The sequence below is a fragment of the Poromitra crassiceps genome (assembly GCF_964638095.1).
Source record: "Poromitra crassiceps genome assembly, chromosome: 6".
In the NCBI taxonomy this organism is placed as follows: Eukaryota; Metazoa; Chordata; class Actinopteri; order Beryciformes; family Melamphaidae; genus Poromitra; species Poromitra crassiceps.
Genome location: NC_139627.1, coordinates 6,553,814 through 6,577,594, shown reverse-complemented (window position 1 = coordinate 6,577,594; position 23,781 = coordinate 6,553,814). Strand labels below are relative to the sequence as shown.

General features: G+C 42.4%; 1 pseudogene across 1 annotated transcript in view; it reads right to left on the bottom strand.

Moving 5' to 3' along the window:
* Positions 1 to 23,781, bottom strand: part of LOC310778695 (V-type proton ATPase 116 kDa subunit a 2-like) — a 54,938-nt pseudogene that overhangs the window by 2,956 nt on the left and 28,201 nt on the right. The window contains exons 6-16 of the transcript in view: positions 22,937 to 23,063; positions 18,821 to 18,915; positions 18,603 to 18,696; positions 17,293 to 17,505; positions 17,123 to 17,198; positions 15,022 to 15,199; positions 14,736 to 14,826; positions 12,796 to 12,914; positions 11,491 to 11,644; positions 11,264 to 11,378; positions 1,952 to 2,030 (exon numbers count right to left, since the gene is read on the bottom strand). The product of the transcript in view is annotated as a V-type proton ATPase 116 kDa subunit a 2-like (transcript). The remainder of the gene's footprint in view (positions 1 to 1,951; positions 2,031 to 11,263; positions 11,379 to 11,490; positions 11,645 to 12,795; positions 12,915 to 14,735; positions 14,827 to 15,021; positions 15,200 to 17,122; positions 17,199 to 17,292; positions 17,506 to 18,602; positions 18,697 to 18,820; positions 18,916 to 22,936; positions 23,064 to 23,781) is intronic.

The window sequence follows — 23,781 nt, the reverse complement described above, 5'->3', positions numbered from 1 at the left end:
AAAAATGCAGTCTTGAAGTTAAATAAATCCAAAACCAATGAGTTATTTGAGTTATTTAAATTTCTACTTCAATGTAGCCTTTTAGTCATAAAGATTATTGAAATATATTCCATATTCCAGACTGAAATGCTATAACAGAAGTGGAGTATTGGCCAGAATGACATGAACATTTGGACATGTTGCGTTCCGGTGCACTGTAAAAAAAAAATTTTTTGGGTGCAATTCCATCGCGGGCCACACAGGTGGCGCCCGCGTATTTTGCCCATGTGTGATCTAATATCTATACAGGCCTTATCACATCAGACTCTACAGAGAATGGCCCTAACTAGATCTAACTGATCAACAATCAACCATAAGAACAGAATGACATGAGTCTGGACAAGCATCAGCAAAAGCACAAGACACACAAGTGCAGATTTGATCGAGACAGAAAAAGCCTACCAATTTTACATAGCCGAATACAGCCATTCTCAACCACTGGTGGGTCTCAGAGTAGGGATGGGCATTGAATTTCGAATTTTCGAATAATCGTTATTATCAAGGTCGACTTTTATTATTGAAAGTCGAAATTCAAAAAAAAAAAAATGTAAAAAAAAAATATATATATATTTTTTTTTGTGTGTGAGTGAAATGTTGTATTGTCTCCCCTGATTCTAAGTATAGTCGAATCGCTTGGTTTGAGCAAGTAAAACAATTTTTATAAGCATTTTAAGCAAGATTTATGGAAAAATGAATGGCGGATGAAATCCCATGAAGAGGGAGAGGGGGTGACTTTGGCACCCCTTTGGCACTCAGACCTGAGCCTACTAAATATTTAATGAACCACTCATGATTGTCAAAACTGTTTTTTATTTTCGAAAATGTCAATGTCATGTAACATGTTCTTTACTTCAGTGGTGCAATGCTTGTTTGAGCTAAAAATCCACAGCAGAAGCTTTTTCTATTAATTAATAAAGCCTTAGACTTAGAATCAGGGGAGACAATGCAACATTTCACTCACAATTTTGCCACAACACACAGCAAATTGACCATGATCTCGAGGACTTGTTTGGGCGGAGGGGCGACTGGACTTTCATCTTCTTCTGGAACGGCTATGTTGGCCTTTTGGATCTCTCTCAAAAGGTATCCTGTCCACAGAGAAAGTATAGCAAACATATTATAAGTGAATAATGAAACATGAAAGCAAGTTAAAGCTACAATGTTTCCACTAGTCATCTGTAGTGCATTGTGGTTCTCAAACATTTTCACGTCAAGGACCCCTAAACACACATATTAGACCACGGACCCCCATTTGATAAGATTTAGTCCCAGGGTCCGGTCCCCCATCTGATATGATTATTTTGCTTTTAGATGTTTTATTACAGAAAGAAGTGTATGAAACCCATGACCGTACTAGTCATACATTCTGTCATTGTTTATTGTTTATTGTGGATCCCCATTAGTCTGCACCAAGGTGAGACTACTCTTCCTGGGGTCCAAACACATAACAATAAACAATAAAACATAATACAGTAACATTGCTAATAATTATAACAACAAGACAAAAAGAGAGTGAATCAGCTCACTCTATTACAAATCATACATTTTAGAAGTTCATGAATTAGTACAGTGTAGTGTTATATAATATAACATAGCATATGTTATTGTTATGTTATAGCATTGTGTCACTTATGGATGGCATTAGTGACAATAAATAAATGATCGCCATTTTTGCCGGGGACCCCCTCAAGGCCCCCGGGCCCCACTTTGAGAACCACTGCTCTCGGGTGAACTCAGTATCTCACTCACAGATGGCAAACTGTTTTGACATGAAGCCAAATGAACAACGTCTAGGTCTCTGAGTTTTTTTTTTTGCAGCACTGGATCAGCCAGTCAGCTGTGTGCGGTCTAGATGACACTTTGCCCAGGTGTACGCCCACGTGATGCGTCCCCGGCTGCTGCGCTGTCTTACCCAGAATCCTCTCCATATCCTCGCATCTCTTGATTTCGCTGACGAAGCGCCGCTGGAATGAGCTGATGCTTGGGTTGAGCTGAAACCAGAGGAGGAGCACACGGTCAGGAGGCTGCAGACACCGGCCACTGCCCTGAGGTTATCAAATGTGATGTCATGCTTTTCACACTGTTGTAATGTAACAGTTGCCCAATGGCTTTTCCAGAAAGGAAGACGCAGAGTAAATTCACTTTTCTCAGTTCACTGTGGTTTATTTTGACACAGGTTTCAGTTGGCGAATCAACTTTGAAACACTAGTTTATTACATTTGCAGTTATATAAACAGTGACATAGATCTCCTACACAAAAACAAAGCAAAGCACAGCATTATAAAACTGTCATTTCTCAAACTGCATTTCCACATATAGTATTGAGCATGAGACCAGCGGATCTTAATGTATGACAGACTAACATACTGCATGTATTGCCTCCAGCGTTAGGGCCTGTGTCCACCTAGCTTCTTTTTCCGACGTTAAAAGCTGGGAGTGCGCTGGGGAACGCTGATCCCAGCGCACAATATACAAGGAAGCAGTCTGCAAGTAACGTTAGTTCAGCTTGATAGCTGACAGCTAGCAAGCTTACAACACAGGTAGGCTACGCTATTAAAAGCAGTAAGCACAACACTCACCAGAAATATTAAGTGTCTAGCCGATCTGCTCCCACAATTGAGCCGTTCTGTCTCTGTTGCGATAGTTTTTCCATATGATTAGTTACCAGAAAAGGAGCAGCCGACACCAGCGTCTTTCTGAAAAGTTAAAATATTTTCAGCTGGAAGCGCTGGGAGTCGGCGCACAAAAACGCCGAAAAAAGACGCTGGGCGCTCTGCACTTTCTCTACACGTCCGTGTGCGCTCGCATACGCTCTCCTCCCATTGGAAACAATTGAAAATAGACGCTGGACCTGAGGAAAAGACGCCAGGTGGACACAGGCCCTTACTAAGTACAATTTTTAACAAGTAACAAGTAACTTTAAGGGATTCCTATTTAAAAGTAACCTACCCAACCCTGATTGCCTCCGTTGTGCAAAGCCAGGAATCAACAGGATGAATGAATAACAGTGAGGACCTCCACCTACCAACAACACAGAGAAATACATTGAAATACATCAACAGCCCTCAGCATGAAACACACAATAAAGATACATTCAAGGGCAGGCACAGAATATGAACGTACCCGTGAGCCCGCACCACACAGCGCTGGCTGTCCTCCTAATGGCGTCCTCGCACTGGCAGCCAATGCGCCCACTATAACGTGACAGGACATTTACTTATTGCACCTCCCAACGCAACTAAAAACAGCATTCATATACACAGTTAAAATATCTACTTACATCTTGTCACGGGCCGCAGGCTCACGCCAAGAAACGACACGAGGACGCTGCCTCACAAAAACAGACTCAGGAAGGCTTCTGAAGAAAGGCTAGGCGTACGTGCTGCTGACCATTGAGTTATAATATGAACCATCTTATATAAGTCGATGGTGCTGACACAGTACCGTGGGAGCGTAACCCATACGTGCTGACGTAGTACCGTATGTAGCTACGCGCTGCGTGCATACGTGCTGACGTCCTTATTTATCTCCTCTGTCTCCCTCTCTCTCTCTCTCTCTCTCTCTCTCTCTCACCCACTCACTCAAGGACTCTCATCACCACACACACACACACACGCACGCACGCACGCACGCACACACACACACACACACAGACACGCACGCACGCGCACGCACGCACACACACACACACGCACTACTGTGCGTAGGCAGCAGTTTAGTTGTGTTAGGCTCGTTTGAGATGAGCAAATTCTGCGCAGATTCGACCAGCGCCTTGCTTGCCCCGTTGCATGATGGTTAGAAAGTTGTCCGACTTCTCCGTCCTGCCCGACTGCGTGAGTCACGTGACTCTCGCGAGAGCGAGGCGGGCGCAGATTTGGAGCGAGGCGCCGCAGTTGCTCCCCACCAACTGCGCCCGACTGCGGATGACAGAGGATGACGAGAAACGCATCAAGCTGAGCGCCCATTGGTTCAACACAGGTGCATCACAAACCCACAGTGAAGTGTAGAAACTTCAATTTTATATCTATTCCAAGCTGTCACTCCATATTTTACATAAATACCACCTGGAATGCCTACATTAAAATAAAAATAAGGAATCTGAAGATCTGTGATATTTGAGCAGTGAGTGTGGGTGGCGCTAATGCATGTTTTAATTTGTTTACAAACCGCTGTTAAACCAAACTGTAGAAGAAGAAAAGCAGCAGCGAGTGTGCCGTCAGGGGTGTTCGACTTGTTGACGCCTCGCCTGACTGTGCTCGCCTGCTCTCGCCTGCTTTCCAGGCGAGGCGGCAGTCATCTCAAACGAGCCTACGCCCGACGCGTGATTTCTAACCCCACATAGGATAAGCAATAACCACGCCCTGTGGCGCCGGGATTGGCCAGGAGCAGCACTCGAGGGCACGCAGCCCAGCGATTTCATGAACCAACTGAATAGCTCTTGAGAACAGACAACGATTTCGAGAACGGACATTGAAATGAATTATGGTCACCTACCTTCCTTAGCATAGTAATAATAATAAGCATAATAATTGTACACAATTGTAATAATAATAATAATAATAATTGTACACAATGTACACAATCTACAAAAACATGCAATAATATAAACGGTGTTGTGTTCACGTTCATAGCTCATATAATATAATGTATCATATCGTTAATTTCAAGCTCAATTCTTACCCAGAGAAAATAGTTTTTTAAACATCTTTATTTTAAAAGATGAAAAAACCCAGGCGCTTTAGTCCCAAGCTTCAATGCTCCTGGCCAATCCCGGCGCCACAGGGCGTGGTTATTGCTTATCCTATGTGGGGTTAGAAATCACGCCCCCCCGACCCCGCTCGCATTTCTTACCGCAAGGCATTCTGGGTATTGGGTGACGTGTTGAAGCTGCCATCATGAAAACGTTCTTGTAACAACACAGAGTAACGTTAGCACTAGCAGTAGCATACTAGCCTATTTCCCGTTTATAATACTTTAAGAAGTTTAATTTACAAACGGAAGACTCGTATGTGCGGATGATATTATCACGAATATATGAAGTGGAACCGAGGCTCCGTTGATCAGAGGAAGAAGACTCACTGGACTCTGATGAATGGTTTAGCTGTGAAGCTAACGTTAGCTGTGAAGCTATTGGAGCTTTGAAGGAAGTTTGTCAGTAAAGTTCAGGAGGAAAAGTTCCTGTCACTGTGTGAAAATTAAAATGTCTAAAGTCCAGAAGCTGAGAGCTGTGGTGAAGCAGCGCCTAACTGCTGCTGATGAAGATAAACTGCTGGACGCTGTGCGGTTACACAGAGAAGCCTTGCCTCCAGACCTCCAGCAGCTGTTAGTTCCTGCTGAGCAGCAGGAGTGGAGCCCCAGTCTCGACCAGGAGGACCCAGAGCCCCCACACATTAAAGAGGAACCCCGGACCAGTCAGGAGGGAGAGCAGCTTCAGGAGGACCCAGAGCCCCCAGACATTAAAGAGGAACAGGAGGAACTCTGGATCAGGAGGGAGGGAGAGCAGCTTCAGGAGGACCCAGAGCCCCCACACATTAAAGAAGAGGAGCAGGAGGAACTCTGGATCAGTCAGGAGGGAGAGCAGCTTCAGGAGGACCCAGAGCCCCCAGACATTAAAGAGGAACAGGAGGAACTCTGGGTCAGTCAGGAGGGAGAGCAGCTTCAGGAGGACCCAGAGCCCCCAGACATTAAAGAGGAACCGGAGGAACTCTGGGTCAGGAGGGAGGGAGAGCAGCTTCAGGAGGACCCAGAGCCCCCAGACATTAAAGGAGAACTAACCTCCAAAACACTTTTTTTCAGCTTTTAACCAATATATATGACTTTGGGGGTGATGTGTGAAGAATTCTGGTCAGAATTTCCACATTTGACACCAAACTGTTGCCATTTTACCATTTGTATCATTTTTCAGCAGCATAACTGGCATAAGCGCCCTCTACGGGTCGAACACTGCTTTTTTTTTTTTTCTCAAATGAATGGGAGATTAGGGGCACACTGACGTCACAGTGCCCCCAAAGACTATGGGATTTCAAGATAATTACTCCCCTACCCCCTCTGTACCCTTTCGGCTCCTCAGAACTCCAAGCCTATTCTTATTGAAGTTTGCTCTTAAAATACTGAACCAAACGTTGTCAAAGTTGGCACATGTCTTAATTATAGTTAGTTTCCCGCTGAATGTGTCACTACTTTATTAATATCTTACCTGAATAAGCTCGAATGATGATGTATATATTATCAGTCCGAGTTGGAAGCAGCTGTCTCCAGCCCAGGCATGCGGGAGAGAGTCCTACTGTAAACCTCATGCACTAGCTCCAAGCTCCGCGGGCGCGCGCAGCAGAGCAGAGCTCTCTGTGCTCTGAGAGTAGAGAGAGCAGTCTGATATTTCCGCAAACAAATATGGTCGCAGTTTAGCGCACATGTAAAATATAACGCTATACTACGACGTGACAACGTGACAAAGCTTCTCTAAACACATCGGCTACTATCATATTTCCCTGCATCCCTCCTACTGAGATTATATCGGTAATGATTTTGGACAGACTGAATGCGCGGAGGAGGAAGAGGAAAGATCTGCAGCCGTGCCCTGAGTAGCCCTGAGAGACACTCGCCTCGCTCCGACTACTGTGCCTGTCTGTGAAAAGCGTCCTGTCCAGTCGCACCTTCGCAAACAGATGCGGGATTCCCTCAATCCTGTACCCAATCTCAGACTGTATTCTCTAAATCGCACACCAGCTATTTCTGTCTGTTTGTTTGTTGCTCCGTGAGGTTACAAGCGCCCCATGCATGCAGGAGGCTGTTTCGCCAGCCTGGGTCTGGCAGGAGGGAGGAGGCGCAGGCAGCCTGCACTGCGCTGAGAGGAAAAAACTTTTGCACAACTTTTAACAAGAATCACGAAAAGCCCCCAAACTAAAATGAAAAAGGGACTATATGGCAACTTGGACGAGGGAATGACGTAGAGAAATCTCGCATTGTGTTACCCCAGAACGGGGGGTTTGTCGTATTGTGCGGTGTGCTGCTGTAACGAGCCCATGCCACTTTGCTCTCGTAGCGTAGTTTAACACACTGCCATAGAGTTACATGCAGAAAAATAATTAAATTTCTAGTTCGCCACTGAATTACCAAATTGATATAACTTTCAACCATTTTGAGCAAAGCTCTTTCCAAACAGGCCACCAGCGTTGGCTAGTTGTTGATATTTATACAGATATGGCCCCTTTCAAATAAATTATTTTTGAGGCAATAGGCAAACTGTAATGGCGTCGATTTGCGAAAAAAAATCTGGACTTCAACACAGCCAAAGAGTCCAGTATAGACAAGAGCATATGTCATTTCTTGGTTTTTTCCATAGGTATTTTCAAATCACTGTTCTAATACATATCTAGGGGGTTAGTCCCCCTTTAAAGAGGAACAGGAGGAACTCGGGATCAGTCAGGAGGGAGAGCAGCTTCAACAGCCGGAGGAGGCTGATATCAAGTACCCATTCTCTGTTGTCCCTGTGAAGAGTGAATATGAGGAAGAGAAACCTCAGTCGTCACAGTTTCATCAAAGCCAAACTGAGGAGAACAGAGAGGCAGAGCCTGTAGCCAGCTGCTCAACTGAACAGATGAAAACAGAATCTGATGGTGGGGACTGTGGAGTATCAGAACCAGCAAATAACTTGATATACTTATATCAAGCTAGTAATTCACAACAAACTAGTGATGACAAGACTTCAGACTCTTCTGAGACTGAAGACAATGATGATGAATGGGTGGAAACTAGTGAACTTCAGTCAGGTTTAGACTCACAGAAAAACAGTGAAGTTATTGGGAACAAACACTTCAGCTGCTCAGTTTGTGGTAAAATATTTGCTAATGAAGCAGACTTGAAGACACACATGATAGCCCACACAGGAGATAAACCATTTATTTGCTCAGTCTGTGGTAAAGGTTTTGGTCATAAAGCACACCTGAAGGAACACATGATAGTCCACACAGGAGATAAACAATTGAATTGCTCAGTCTGTGGTAAAGGTTTTGGTTATGAAGCACACTTGAAGAGACACATGATAATCCACACACGAGATAAATTTAATTGCTCAGTCTGTGGTAAAGGTTTTGCTCGTAAACACTACTTGAAGACACACATGATAGTCCACACAGGAGATAAACAATTTAATTGCTCAGTCTGTGGTAAAGGTTTTGGTAATAACAGAGACTTGAAGAGACACATGATAGTCCACACAGGAGATAAACAATTTATTTGTTCCGTCTGTGGTAAAGGTTTTGGTAATAACAGAGACTTGAAGAGACACATGATAGTCCACACAGGAGATAAACAATTTATTTGTTCCGTCTGTGGTAAAAGTTTTGGTCGTAAAGCAGAATTGAAGTCACACATGATAGTCCACACAGGAGATAAACAATTTATTTGCTCAGTCTGTGGTAAAAGTTTTGGTCGTAAAGCAGAATTGAAGTCACACATGATAGTCCACACAGGAGATAAACAATTTATTTGTTCCGTCTGTGGTAAAGGTTTTGGTAATAACAGAGACTTGAAGAGACACATGATAGTCCACACAGGAGATAAACAATTTATTTGTTCCGTCTGTGGTAAAAGTTTTGGTCGTAAAGCAGAATTGAAGTCACACATGATAATCCACACAGGAGATAAACAATTTAATTGCTCAGTCTGTGGTAAAGGTTTTGGTCAGAAAGGACAGTTGAAGAGACACATGATAGTCCACACAGGAGATAAACAATTTATTTGCTCACTCTGTGGTAAAGGTTTTGGTCATGAAGAAACCTTGAAGAGACACATGATAATCCACACAGGAGATAAACAATTTAATTGCTCAGTCTGTGGTAAAAGTTTTGGTCGTAAAGCAGAATTGAATTCACACATGATAGTCCACACAGGAGATAAACAATTTATTTGCTCACTCTGTGGTAAAGGTTTTGGTCGTAAAGAACAGTTGAAGAGACACATGATAATCCACACAGGAGATAAACAATTTATTTGCTCACTCTGTGGTAAAGGTTTTGGTCGTAAAGAACAGTTGAAGAGACACATGATAATCCACACAGGAGATAAACAATTTATTTGCTCACTCTGTGGTAAAGGTTTTGCTCTTGAAGTCTACTTGAAGAAACACATGATAATCCACACAAGAGAGTAAACAATGTAATTGCTCAGTCTGTGGTAAAGGTTTTGGTCGTAAAGGAGACTTGAAGTGAGAAACATTTAACTCAGGGTTCCCACAGCCATGGAAAACCTGGAAAAGTCATGGGATTTCAAAATCTTGTTTTCCAGGCCTGTAAAACTCATTGTTAAAATCCTTGAAAGTTTATGAAAAGTTACGAAATGTGTGTAATGAAATTGTTACAGTAATCTTCCTGTGGATAACCTTCCATGTAATGTAACGGCAAATTGATTCTCTGTAGCTATTGACATAACGTAGCTCTAACTTGTCGATTTTAGTGCTTCTTGTATTTTATATTCATATTTTTATGGAAAATTCCTGTTTTAGTTCAATAGCTTCCATGATGCAGTGACATCAACTAAGCACTAAAAACCAATATAAAGAGCAGCTGTGTCTATTTGTCTATAATAATCATTTCTGGTATTGATTCAGAGTCACTGTCTTACAGTAAATGGAAATTATATTTGGTTGTTAAGACAGTCTTTCAACCCGCGTCACCTCCGGGGTCAAGCGGCACCGCTCCTCATTCGCCTCATTCAAAACAACTATGGTGAAACCCGTGAATCTATTTAGATATCTTTTTATGAATTATTTTTTAACCTAACACCACTTTTTATTGATAATCTTTTTAGACTTGGCGACAAACTTTGTTTTTCTACCTACTTTCTCCAAATTGTAACATACCTTATTAACTGCAGCCATTTCCTCTTCTCTTTCTCATCGCAAGGAAAGTGGCAGAATGACAGTTGAATCATTTTCTTAGTGTCGGATCTATTCCAACAATGAGGGACACAGCACTGCGGCATATTGACAACGCAGAGAGGCTTGGCGCGTGGACCCGGAAGTCGTATTGTCGGGAGGTCATAGGTCACAGCTTGACAAGGGAATTATTGATTCCTGAAAAGTCATGGAAGATTTTATAAATTTTATCCATGAAAATGTGTGGGAACTCTGTTAATTGCTGTCTGTGGTGGAGGGGGGATTTGAGGTCCAGTTATGTATGTATGTAAGTCTTTGTGCTTTGTGGTGTTGTCCTGTGTTTATGTATCACACAAAAAACTCAATAAAAATTGATCACAAAAAATGATGTGGTAAATGTTTGAAACCTGTTTGAAACCCTTTAAATGTTTGAAACCTGTTTGAAACCCTTTACATCAGACCGGCTACATGTCACACAGGTTTACACTCCAACACTTCTCACTCATCTTCAAAAGCCATCCACTTTAAAATGGCATCTAGCTTGAGGCTGAGGGAACCAGCATCAGAAGAAGCTGATGGGAAACGCATCACATTTGCACTTGTGTTTTTACATTTGGACATTGGTCTTGTCCGCTGCATGATTAGCTTCAGAGCCAAAGTGAAACGTCACTTCCTGCTTCAGCACTGTACCAGAGATTTTCATCCGCCATTCATTTTGCCATAGACATGTGGTAAAATGCTTATAAAAATAGTTTTACTGGTTCAAACCAAATGGTTCAGATATATTTAGAAACAGGAGAGACCACATAACATTTCACTCGGACCAAAACGTTACAAAAATCGCAGATTTAAAGAAAATATTTTTCTGTGTTGTTTTGGTCGCAGTGAAATGGTCTATGGTCTCCCCCGATTCTAAATATAGCTGAACCGTTTGGTTTGAACAGGTAAAACTATTTTTATAAGCATTTTACGAAATGTCTATGGGAAAATAAATTGCGGATGAAAATCTCTGGTACAGTGCTGAAGCAGGAAGTAGGCGGTCACTTTGCCTCTCTATACATTCTTTTCTGCTTCTTTTCTCCTGCTTTGTGCCATTGTCGCTGTAGCTATGGTTTCACCCTGGCTGCTCACCGCTGGCCGTGCGTACACCCACAGCACAGGTATACACCCCCAAAAACTCCCACATTTAAAAGACTATTTCATTCAAATGGTGGGATTTAGGCATGTATACACTGGGTCACAGCCAGAGGTTATTTAATATACACTGTAATATTTCTTGTTATTCTAAGGTGAAAAAGAGTTGCATATTGCAGGTTTAAATGCAATATTGGACATCCAGGGAGAGGACACCTGTTTGGGAATGGCGTCTTTGCTGCTCATTTCATCAAGCCCCTCCTCTTCGTCGTCTTCATACGGCGGTGCTGTGGAGTTGTCGTCCTCGCTTACACGCCTCACCCTCATAACCCTGAGGTGAGATGATGACAGCGTTAATTATCACCAGTTTTGAAGGAATGTATGGATGTTACTGCTCGTTGTGCTCGAGCAGACAACATGCTCAGAAGTGACATCACACTCACTCTGCGTCTGCGCAGGCCTTTGCCACCGCGGTACAGCCAGTAGAGGTAGAGAGGTTTTCCTAACAGCAGCACAGGAACTGACAGCATGGCGACCACGACCAGGAAGATCTGCAGTCCGGTCTGCGCAGTCAAGATAACACACGTGCATACAACACTGAGGTCAAACAAGTGCACAGCTGATAAACACATTATATTCTCAAATATATTATATTATAGCTTCATAGTTCAACAAAAATATGTTATGCTTTAAATCTAAGATGGTTCATGGATTACGTTCTAATCTAACAAACCTATCAATTTAAAAGTCAAGCACGTTACCGTGGAAACAATTAAGCTTAACCCAAAACCACAAATCAGAATGAGGGGGTCCCCGGTCTATTTTCTACCTTGTAAGGGGTCCTTGGCTGAAAAACATTTGAGAACCTCTGATATATGGTATATACTTATTTCTTTCATATTCTTCTCCCATTTTCTCACCAATTGTACTGGGCCAATTCCCACTGCTGTCCCAGTCATTGCTCCACCCCCTCTGTCGATCTGGGGAGACTTGTAGACTAGCACCATGCTTCCTCCAATACATGTGCAGTCACCAGCCGCTTCTTTTCACCTCACCTTCAGCAAGGAGTTTCCCCGGCAGGACGTAGCGCGTGGGAGGATCACGCTAAGTTCCCCTGACCGCCTGAACTGAGTTTTGTGCTGTTTAATGTGTGTGTGTGTGTCTGTGTGTGTGTGTGTGTGTGTGTGTGTGTGTGTGTGTGTGGCAGGGTAGGAAATTAGTGGGGGCTCGGGGCAAATTGCCCGTAAAAAAATCTAAAATTGCCCTTCGAATTGGGATGATCGGGGCTTTTAAATGCCACCTTAAAATAAAGTTAACTTTGTGTATATTGATACAGACATTACTCTGTATTTGCAACACGTGTCTAGATTTTGTTCTGCACTGTACCTACACAACCCCCACCCCCTTCTTCTACTAGCATTATTTACCTCAGTGACAGACAGCACAAGCTAGCTGGCCAGCGAGCTCACTTGCTCACTAGTTTTTCAATATGCAAACCACCCGCTGAGTCAGGACTAGTAGAAACGGATTGAAATGAAATAGAAACAGTGGCTGACCCTCTCCCGGTTTAGTTTAGTCCCTGGAAATGATCGAAAATTATCTTTTTAAAATACAAAATATTTTACAGGGGCAAAAAAAGCCCTTGTTAAAAAAACGTTAATTTCCTACCCGTGTGTGTGTGTGTGTGTGTGTGTGTAACAATAGTGACATAATGAAAGTGCCAGGGACTTGGGGCTCTAGTCACTCACAGGTGGTTGAAGACACTGAGCACCACTCCAAAGCTCATGTGTACGACACCGATAATGACGGACATCTTCATCTTGTAAGAGTTCAGGAAGGACAGGCGATTTGTCGCCATGTTCCATATCTGCCAGAAGACCAGAAAGAAACTGAGATCAGTGAAGATGATATGACAAAAAGAGTGAGTAAAGGTCCTTGCACACCAAGAGCGACACAAATAAACGTTCAGAAAAAGTCAGAATAATTCTCGGGCAAATTATTCGTCCAAAAATATTCGCACTAAACGAGACGCAATTTTGCGGTTAAATTAAATCGGTTCTAAGCAAATCATCGCGGCGTGGAAACACGAGTGAACATCAAGCAGCGAAGAAGACTTCTGAGGAGAGGAGAGAGCATGGAGAGTTCCACTGCTTGGTACAGGAGCTGAAACCACCACCTACTTCAGGATGTCTGTGGGACAGCGTTGAGTCCCAGAGAGCCCAGTGACCCAGAACACCGGCTATCCGTTTGTCTGAGGTCAAATAATATCACAAGTAATAATAAATAAGTCCAGTTTTAACAGTGTCCGCGGTGTGCATTTGGTAAGCTGAGCGCATTTGGCGAGCTAACTTGGTTCAAAATGTGTGCCAGGAGGAGTGGGATAATGAAGCTAATATAGCATTTTATAACTCAAGAGTGAATCACTTGATGTCATTTCATAATCAAGACATTTGTGATTTCCCTCTGAATCAAGTTTGTAGATGCGACTTGCGTCAGGTCCTGTGGTTACCAACATGCACATACAAATATAACTCGCCTATGTAGCTGCCTATAGTCATGACTCCATCACAGTATCATTGCCTACACGTTATTTATTTTTTATACCCCCCCCCCCCGATTTTTTCCCCCCATTAGTGCTAATTTATATTTATCCTGGTTGCTGCTCCACCCTCTGCTGATCTGGGGAGAGCCGAGAACTGGCTCCATGCTTCCTCCGAGACATGGGCAGTTAGCCAGCCGCTTCTTTTCACCTGACAGGGGAAGCTTAATCGGTAGGACATAGCACGTGGGAGGATCACGCTATTCCAACGAGTTCCCCTCCCTCCGAACAGGCCCCCTTCACGACCAGAGGAGGCACCACATCAGCAACCAGGATATTGCATGTTTTGGTGAAGGGGGTTCCTATGAAGGAAACACCCGGGAGGCACGGGGAGAACATGCAAACTCCACACAGAAAGGCCCTTTTGACGACCCCACCCGGGCGGTGGGCACTCGAGGACATGCGGACGGGCACGCATTCCTTCAGCGTTCACAGCGTCCCAGGTGGGAATCGAACCCAGGACCTTCGAGCTGTGAGGCGACAGCGCTTACCACTGCACCACCGTACCCCCCCCCCCTACATGTTATTTTTGTCTATGTCTACCTATCTAGAGCTGTTCATGTCACAGGTGGAAACTTTGCTAAAATCCGGGGGGAAAAACGTGCCACATCCGTTCAATGAAATTTTTCCGTTGATATGCACGGTTGCATTGACTGAACATAGGTTCGAAAAATAATACTGACGTGTGAATAAATCGCACGAATAAATGACTCTTGGTGTGTAAGGGCCTTTTAGACCAGTGGTTCTCAAATGGGGGTCCGTGGCACTTTGCCAGGGGGTCTGCGAAAAGTTTTCAGGAAAATAAAAATACAAACTTTTTGTGTATGCAAAAGCTTCATAGTTCAACGGAGATATGTTATGCTTTAAATCTAAAATGGTTCATGGATTACATTCTAATCTAACAAACCTATCAATTTAAAAGTCGAGCACGTTACCGTGGAAACAATTAAGCTTAGCCCAAAATCACAAATCTGAATGAGGGGGTCCTTGATATATTTTCTATCTTGTAAGGGGTCCTTGGCTGAAAAACATTTGAGAACCTCTGTTTTAGACTGTATTGTGAGGTGCAGTATCATCTGTTTTACTCACAGGATCGATGCCAAATGGGTAGGGTCCCGTGAACACGCCACTGATATTGGGGTCTAACGTCAGCAAAGCGTTTGTTTGGAGGGTTTCATTTCTGCAACGTAAACATGGAGGTGTCAATTAGAGAGAGAGAAAAAAAAATGACGCATATAAAGCCCATTAATTATTATTATTTGTTTTGAGGACTCACGTCCACTGCTGATTTAGGAACATCATCATAGAACATCATCCAGACCTGAGGGGCAACACAAAAAACCATCCATGAGAAAGAGATGAACAACAACAAAACACCACGTGACAGATGAGAGGGGGAAAAGCAGTCCCTGCCTCGTTACTGGATCGTTTCTTCCTCTGCTTCTTCTCCGTCATCACCATCCACAGGACGAAGAACGTCATTACCGCCCCGTGCCCAAGGTCACCGAACATCACGGCAAACAGGAAGGGGAACGTGATGATGGTGTAGGGAGCTGTCAAACAGAGACACGTTGAACACACTTGCTTCTGAAGTGCTCCAAACCTGCGCTCAACAAGGTTTCAAGTTTGTTCATCTAATACAGGGGTGGGCCATTATTTTTCATGGGGGGCCACATGAGAAACCCAGATTGTTGCCGGGGGCCAAACAAATATTGTCATGCCGTAACCCATGGATGGGTAACTTTGATGATAGAGAAGGCCACAAAAAATGTCCTCGCTACCAGGTTTTGCTGAGGGCCGAACAGCGCCAGCAGATTAGGTCCTAATCTACTGAGCATTAGACCCTCAAAGCATAGGGAAGGAAAAAAAAAAACGAAAAAAACGAACCCCACAAAACAAAATGGCCGAGATATAGAGCAGATAGACGTGAACTTGTTGGTTCTTAAAGGAACACTCCGCCAATTTTCAACCAGCTTTGTATCATTAGAACATCAGTAGTATATCAGAAAACTGTAAACGGTTTTGAAGTCTGTCATTTAATTTGACAGTTATTGAATGTTAAAGTGTGGACCAGTGACATCACTGGTCCACACTAACTCAAATTAATAACTCATTAACTCAAATCAACTCTCAATAACTGTCAAACTATTCATCATTCATCTAGTTTGACAGTTATTGAGAGTTGATTTGAGTTAATGAGTTATTAATTTGAGTTAGTGTGGACCAGTGATGTCACTGGTCCACACTTTAACACTCAATAACTGTCAAATTAAATGACAGACTTCAAAACCGTTTACAGTTTTCTGATATACTACTGATGTTCTAATGATACAAAGCTGGTTGAAAATGGGCGGAGTGTTCCTTTAACACATTCACTGCCAGCAGTTTTTTTTTTACTGTAGGTAGCTTCTGCCAAGGTTTTTTTTTGAGGATTCTGGCTCATCTTTCAAGAGCCGAGGATTATTTTCTGCTAAGATTTTGTGAACACAAAATATCTCAAAAGAACTAATAGAATGTGTGCTTTCTCTGTCTAAAAGAGTTAGTTTGTAGAGTTAGTAGTTATGTAGGCATTAGCAGTTGAATACAGCATGGTTTCAGAGATTTTCAGAGAGTTTTGAGATAAATTGATTTTTAGAACCACCTCACGTGCCTGTGATTATGGGTGCCCTTGGGCAAGTGTGTATACTGTATTGTGTTTGTGTGTGTGTGTGTGTGTGTGTGTGTGTGTGTGTGTGTGTGTGTGTGTGTGTGTGTGTGTGTGTGTGTGTGTGTGTGCGTGCGTGATTCGATAGAACAGGCAGAACAGTCACTTTAACCATTCATTTTTGGCATCAGTGAGCCATCAGACATCTAAACAATATCGTTCTGAACAGTAATTTCCTCCATAGCACCCGCACCCCCCTCTCATTCAAACTCCTCCCTCCGTAGGTGTGTCTCTGGTGGCTTTGCAGTGTTTGTCTCACAGGCGAGTTTCTGCTGCCTGTTTGTCTGTGCTGCTGCTGCTGGCGCGGCCGCTCGTCGGGCGAGTCTGGATTAGACTGTAAAATCGGGCTCGTTCGTTTCTGGGTTTTCGGTTGTGAGCTTTGATGAAGCTGCGTGCGATTCTCGGCTTTCTGCTGGTGTTTCAAAGTGTGTTGCACCCATAATCTATTATGCAAATTTGCAATCCCCCACCGCCAGCTCCCAGCGCGAAAGTGAAAGCGTTTTCGCCAATCCATTTTCATGAGAATGGCTTCCTCACGCGGCTGTTTTTTCTTGGCTTTCTCTCGTCTGGAGAGCACTGTCGCCACTTAGTGGGTCGGTAAAATAGATTATACACATTCAATACCTCCCATATTTTTATAGGAGATGTAAAAGGGTTAGATCCACGTCCCACCGTCAAAAAAAAAAAAAAAAAAATTTGGACGAGATATCTCGTCCACGGCAGTCAACCGTTGGTTTCTGCTTGACGAGATATCTCGTCCACGGCAGTGAACGCGTTAACAGGGTGGGCGGAGTGTCGTTACTCGGGATGCGGTTTACGAAGGACGGAACGGTGGCGTCACCTTTTCTCTGATCAAACAGAAACAAAAACATAAGAGGATGATGGGAAAACTGGTACTAACTTTACACACCTGATTCATATTTGACGGACTTCCCCACTCACCGAGCTTTCTTCCAGCGCCCCCCGCAGGTTGGCCAGGTCACTAACAGGACACCACACCTCCGCAGTTAGACACTTGTTGGTGACGTGGAAGCTGCAGAGGTTGAGGATATGGTAGATAGCCTTCATCTTCTTCACCTGCACGACCCAGGTGAAGGCCGCCTCGGAGGCCTTCTGCAGAACCTGCCTCAGATAGTCTTCAGTGCGGTGCAGCACCTGGAGGGGAGACAATACATCATAAACCAGTGCTACCATGATCACCCTCAAATAGGAAAATACCAGTCAAATATGACACAAGTTAATTGTATTTTATATCATATCATAATCATATCATATCAATATCATAGGAAGAACAACAAGAGATTGAGGAAGTCAGAGTCAGGTGGACAGCAGAGAGCACCCACACCAACCAAACCCCAGATCCAGACAGGACATGGCTTTACAGCTTTTTTTACTTTATTTTGTTTTCAGCTGTGTGAAAAAGTGAAATATGTGAGGTACACAATATATTATACATCAGTGTGAGTAATAATAAGAGTTATACTAATAAAGAGTAAGGTGCATTAGGTCCAGTCAGTGGATCATTTGATTATTGCACAAATTGCAATATTTAGCAGTTATTGCACTTGAGTTTTATTTGATCAGATATACAGGTATCGAAGGTGAGTTTTTGATTTGTAGACGGGTGGAGTGAGACCAATGTTATTGACTGACTCAGCTTGTAACGCAGTAGAGTGCCCCAAATGCTACCCAAATTGTTGTGTAGAGTAAAATACATGCAATGTTCATGCCTGGTTCAGCCCTACATTACTTGGGCTCAGTCCCAAATGTATTCAAAGTGTTTGAATGTTACAGTTAGATGTGATTCTGGACCAACTGTATTTTTTTTTCTTCTGATTTCCCCCTCATTTTCTCCCAAATTGTACTTGTCCAACTCCCCCCCCTGCTGCTGCACCACCTACTACCGATCTGGGGAGAGACTGGCACCATGCTTCCTCCGACACATGTGCAGTTGCCAGCCGCTTCTTTTCACCTGACAGCGGGGAGCTTCACCGGCAGGACGTAGCATTTTCCCACCAGTTCCCTTCTGCCCCGACCAGGCGCCCCGACCAAGGAGGTGCTAGTGCAGCGAACAGGACACACCCTCAAGCCGGTTTCCCACCTGCAGACACAGCCAATCGTGCCTGTATGGACGCCCAACCCAGCCGCATATAACACGGGGTCGCGAACCTGCGACCCTCATGTTGGTAGGCAGAGAATCTACTACACTACCCGGACCAACTGTAATGAGGTAAAAGATTGATCAGTCCTACATTGTTAAGGTCTTGGATGGGTGTCCTTAGGCTGTCCATCACGTGGGCTCTCTCCTCATCATTCTCAGGGTGTGGATAAAGATGGCAGTGGTAACTGAGAGACACCAAAGCAGACGGATATGATGACAGCAGGCAGATTGACACCAGGCGGCTTCACATATGAGAGCAACAAACTGTGCTCAGATCAAGTCGCCGTGTGGTGATGATGGACAACTTACCAATCACACATCTTTTGAACTTTCTGTCCAATCTGGTCACCCCAGAACCCGCCGACGAATTTGGTAGTCGACGTAATCACATGGTTTTTTTTTAGCTGAAAAAAAGAAAAAAACGTTTGTTTTGTTTCCGCGAAGCTGCTGCCTGCGATGGCCTCACTGGCTGGCTTGGCATCCAGGCGTCTCCGTCCTGTCTTTGATGCACATGCGCAGTACCGATCATCCGGGGAAAACGTGACATCACCGTGACCGGAAAAACAACAAGCAGCTTCTTGTCTGTGCTTCTCCACAGAAAAAATGTCTAGCCGTCCTCATACTACGTCCAAAGTGTGGGAGCATTTCACCCACAATAATGTGAAGTGCAAAATCTGCTAAATAAGAACTCGCTATCATGGCAGCACGAGTATGATGCGCGAGCATCTCAAAAGGAAGCACGTTGTGGCGAATGCAGATGAAGGCTAATTAGCTTGTTAGCTCACTGGCAACCGCAACGTTAGCTGCTAACGTTAGCTATTGGCTAACGATATTAACGTTAAAAGGCTGCTGTAACGTTGTCATCTCATAGCAACGTTAAGCTCATGTGTTGCCGACGGGAATACTGGAAACCTCATTTTACTCAGCAGTTTGCACTCTACGACATTTAAAAATGTGTTTGATGCCTGAGAAGACTGAAACAATTTATTTTTGTTGATATTTTGGTTGCATACATAGTGAATAGTTTTTGGTTCCATTTCCATGCCACGTAGTAGTGCCCTAATTTTATTTTGCATTATTCATTCAATGGATAGTACATATTTCATTGCACTATATGTTTTCAATTTCAATGTGCACTATTTTGCAGTTTTGCAATTTGCAATACTATACTATTACATTTATTACATGCAAGTACTGTACATTGATGCCAGAAATACATGCTACATGCTCTAAACTTTAAAGTTCATGAAAATATTATTTTTGAGTGAATTATCATCATTAATTGTCTTTATTTTTATTTGGCACATGCTTAAAACAACTTGAAGCTAAATTTAGAAGCTGATGATAGCTAAATCAGAGCGATTGAGTAATTGTGCGATATGATCCGATTAGTCGACTAATCGTTAAAATAATCGGTGACTAGCCGACTATCAAAATAATCATTTGTGGCAGCCCTATCTGGGTGTATTTGTTTTTTTTTGTCACTGGCATCTAGGGGTCTGTTCCAAATGTATTTTCATCGTATTCGTAATAGTGACAATAAAGTTTTTTTTTTTTTTTTTTTTTTTTTTTTTTAGCACATATTCAAACATACAAAAATACTGATAGTTATCAACACGACAATAAATGTGCAAAGTAGAGGCAGGAGACCCGCAAGGGCCTATACGAGGCCTCTACTTGTATAACATCATAAGTAGAAATAAAATCAGTAAGTATGAAATCAAATTAAAATTTAACGAACAAAAAGAAAGAAAAGAAAGTAAAGAAGAAGAGATAAAAACATGTATGCAGATAAGAGATGTTATTGATTTAACAGGGTTTTTTTCATTCTTGATTTAAGAATAGGCAATGATTGACAGGTTCTGATTGAAGGGGGGGTGGAATTCCATAAGGATGGACCTCTATACCTAATGTTAAATTGACCTAAATTTGTGCGGGAAAATGGAAGGTGAATGTTATGTGATTGTCTGGTTGGATATGAGTGAACATTAGAGTTCAGTACAAAGAAATTATAAAAGACAGTAGGTAAAAATAATTCTTGGTGCATACATTTATACATAAAAACAGTAGTCTGATATATACGTTTATATCGAAGATTGACAATATGTTTAGTTGCCTGAACAGAGGGGCCGATGGCTCAAAACGATTTGATGACGTAGCCAGTCTAAGAAATTTCTTTTGAATTAGCAGGATTTTCTGAAGAGAATAAGGATATGTACTGGCCCAAACAATATTGCAATATGATAAATAAGGATATATCAGACTATAATATAGTGACAGAAGACAGGAGCGATTTACCAGTGATGAAATCCTTCTGATAATGCCATAAGACTTCATAATTTTGTTACACACATAATCAATATGGTTTTTCCATGATACATTTTCATCAACTAAAACACCAAGAAATTTTGAAGAAGACACCTGTTTTATTTCAGTATTATTAATGAGAAGTTTTGAATTCTGCTTGGAATAACTTTTGTTTTTATTTCTGAAAATTATGAAATTTGACTTCTTGGCATTCAAGGAAAGCTTGTTACCACTTACTATGTATGTACAGTATGTATCTCTGTATGCATGTGTCTGTTTCATTTTCCTCGGGCACCGACGGCATTTGGCACAGGCACCACAGGGCCGGCGGCAGATGAAATGACTGAGGGGGCTGTTATAACTGGCGAGGGGGCTGATTATTATTATTTTTTTATATATATGATATTTTTATATCGTAAAACATAGGTTATATACCCGCTATGCCTATTTCTGGACTTTTTAACCATAATAACCTCTGAAAAGCGCAATAACAACACAAGAAAGACTACTATTCAAAATCAAATAAAACATTTATTTCACAGCAGCAGATTAAGGCATTAATAGAGGTTCAAGGGTTCATAGGTTCAAATTTAATAAATAGCTACATCTCTGACACCTTGTGACAACCAAAGCACAGCAAATAGCGCTTCCCTGCCAATTCTGAAACAACAGAGCTATGTTTACAGAGGGTAGCCTACATCAACTTAAACTGATCAAATTTGATGAAGACTGCAGAAACAGCAGCCTAAACATGTCAGGTACAAACATTGCCTAACTGGCCTTTATAGATTAACTATTCTTAAAAAAAAAAAAAAAAAAAAAAAAAAAATTCAAAGTGAGGGGGCCAAAAATTGAACTGAGGGGGCTAAGCCCCCTTAGGCCCCCTCGTGGCGCCGGGCCTGAGGCACCAGCAGGGGTCCTGAACAGACGGTGACAGGGCCTTATATTTGAATGAGCTCATTAGGGCCGACTAAATCGGCAAAAAATAGTGCCCAAAATGAGTGAACACACATGTTCAGCACCATGGAGAGCGCCATTCGTTAGCTACTGACGGAGCACACCTGAGCGGAGTTGGAATCAGCCTGGGAAAGCCCTCTGGGGAGAGAAAGGAGAGGCTGCATACCAACTTTGTGAGTGAGGCATATATATATATATATGCATAAATATATGCATATATATATATATATATATATATATATATATATATATATATATATATATATATATATGTATATATATATATATATATATATGTATATATATATTAGGGGTGCTCCAAAAAATCGATTCTGAAAGGATCGCGATTCTTAATGCCACGATTCCTGGATCGATTCCAAACTCCCAAGAATCGATTCTTAAAATCGTAAAAAAAAAATTACAGTGCACCTGAACGCAACATGCAAGATAGTGAAGATACCGGCTGTAAGTGTCCAAATGTTCATGTCATTTGTGTACTGTACTGCCACGGTGCCACCACCTCTTGCACTTAAGAACTCTGGTTAATGTATTCCCCCCAAAATCTATAAATCCTTCTCAAAGTCTAAAGATCCCCCCAGCCTATAAATCCATCTTATCTGAAGAACATAAGGGGGGAATTCCCCCCTAGTTTGCAAAATGAATTTAGGCCCCGACTGTAATACAGAAGTTGAATTTGAAGTTCAGCATTAATACATTTGTAATTTTTTGTCTTATATTTACCCTTGTGTGTTATTGCAATATAAAACTACATAATTGAGAATCGATTCTAGATTCTGGAATCGAGAATCGTTGGAATCGAGAATCGTTGGAATCGAGAATCGTTGGAATCGAGAATCGATTCTGGAATCGGATCGTGACCCCAGGAATCGGAATCGGATCGGATCGTGGCTTAGCCGGATCGGAGCACCCCTAATATATATATAAATACTATAAATGGCCAGTGATTGTGTGCTCCAACGGCTATCAGAATTAGTATAATTTAATATCATTTAGTGATGATCATTTTTACTGATATGGTTGTTGTGGCATTTTTCTTCTAAAACACAAAAAAGTCGTTCCAGCTGTTTGGTTTTACAAGGCAGAATGGATAGCACACACATTTCTCTGATCTCAATCAAAAAGAAAGCCAATTCAACTCACAGTGTCCAGGTCGGCCAGGCTCTCATCCATCTGGGCGTAGCTGAGGATGGTGTAGCCCTTACACACTCTCCACATCATGCGCTCAAACGCCTCCACCTTCACCCGCTGGATCAGGCCTGACACAAACCTGCAGCCCCGAGTTCAGCGTTAGCATCTAAACCTTCATCGTGTTGCCCAATTCTTGTTGTGTGACTGAATGATAGGTATTAAAGGAACAGTTCACCCAAAAATGAAAATTCTGCCATCACCTACTACTCACCCCTCGTGCCAGTTGAAAGTTCTATTGTACTGTACTGAAGTCAATGGTGACTGTTTTCTCTCCAGTTGTGCTGGCAAACTCCCTGTGTGTTCTATGGACAGACTTCACCTGGGTTTCAACTAGGGTTGTCAAAAGTATCGATGGTATCGAAAAGCATCAATACTGAAAATTTGAATCGGATACAATACTCATTTGCATCAGGTATCGATAATATCGAAAGTATCAATACTAAAAATTGGAAATGGATACAATACTCATTTGCAACAGTTTTGATACCATCAGTGCTTTCTTTTAATGAAAAATCACTGATTTTTCCCTCCCTATCATTGGGTATCTGTTGCTTCAACAAGCTAAACGTGTTCTGATGGCTATAGAGCAGAGCTAATCTGCTGTCTAAATTCAAAGTTTGATCAGACCTAGATTATGGAGAAGTGTGCGTCTGTCCGTCCATCTGTCTAACTTTATTTGTATGCCTCTTGATGTGTCTTCATCCAACCCCTCCCTGTGGTATCAAAAATGGTATCGAGTATCGATATTTTCCTGGGTATCGATATCGAAGTAGAAATTTTAGTATCGTGACATCCCT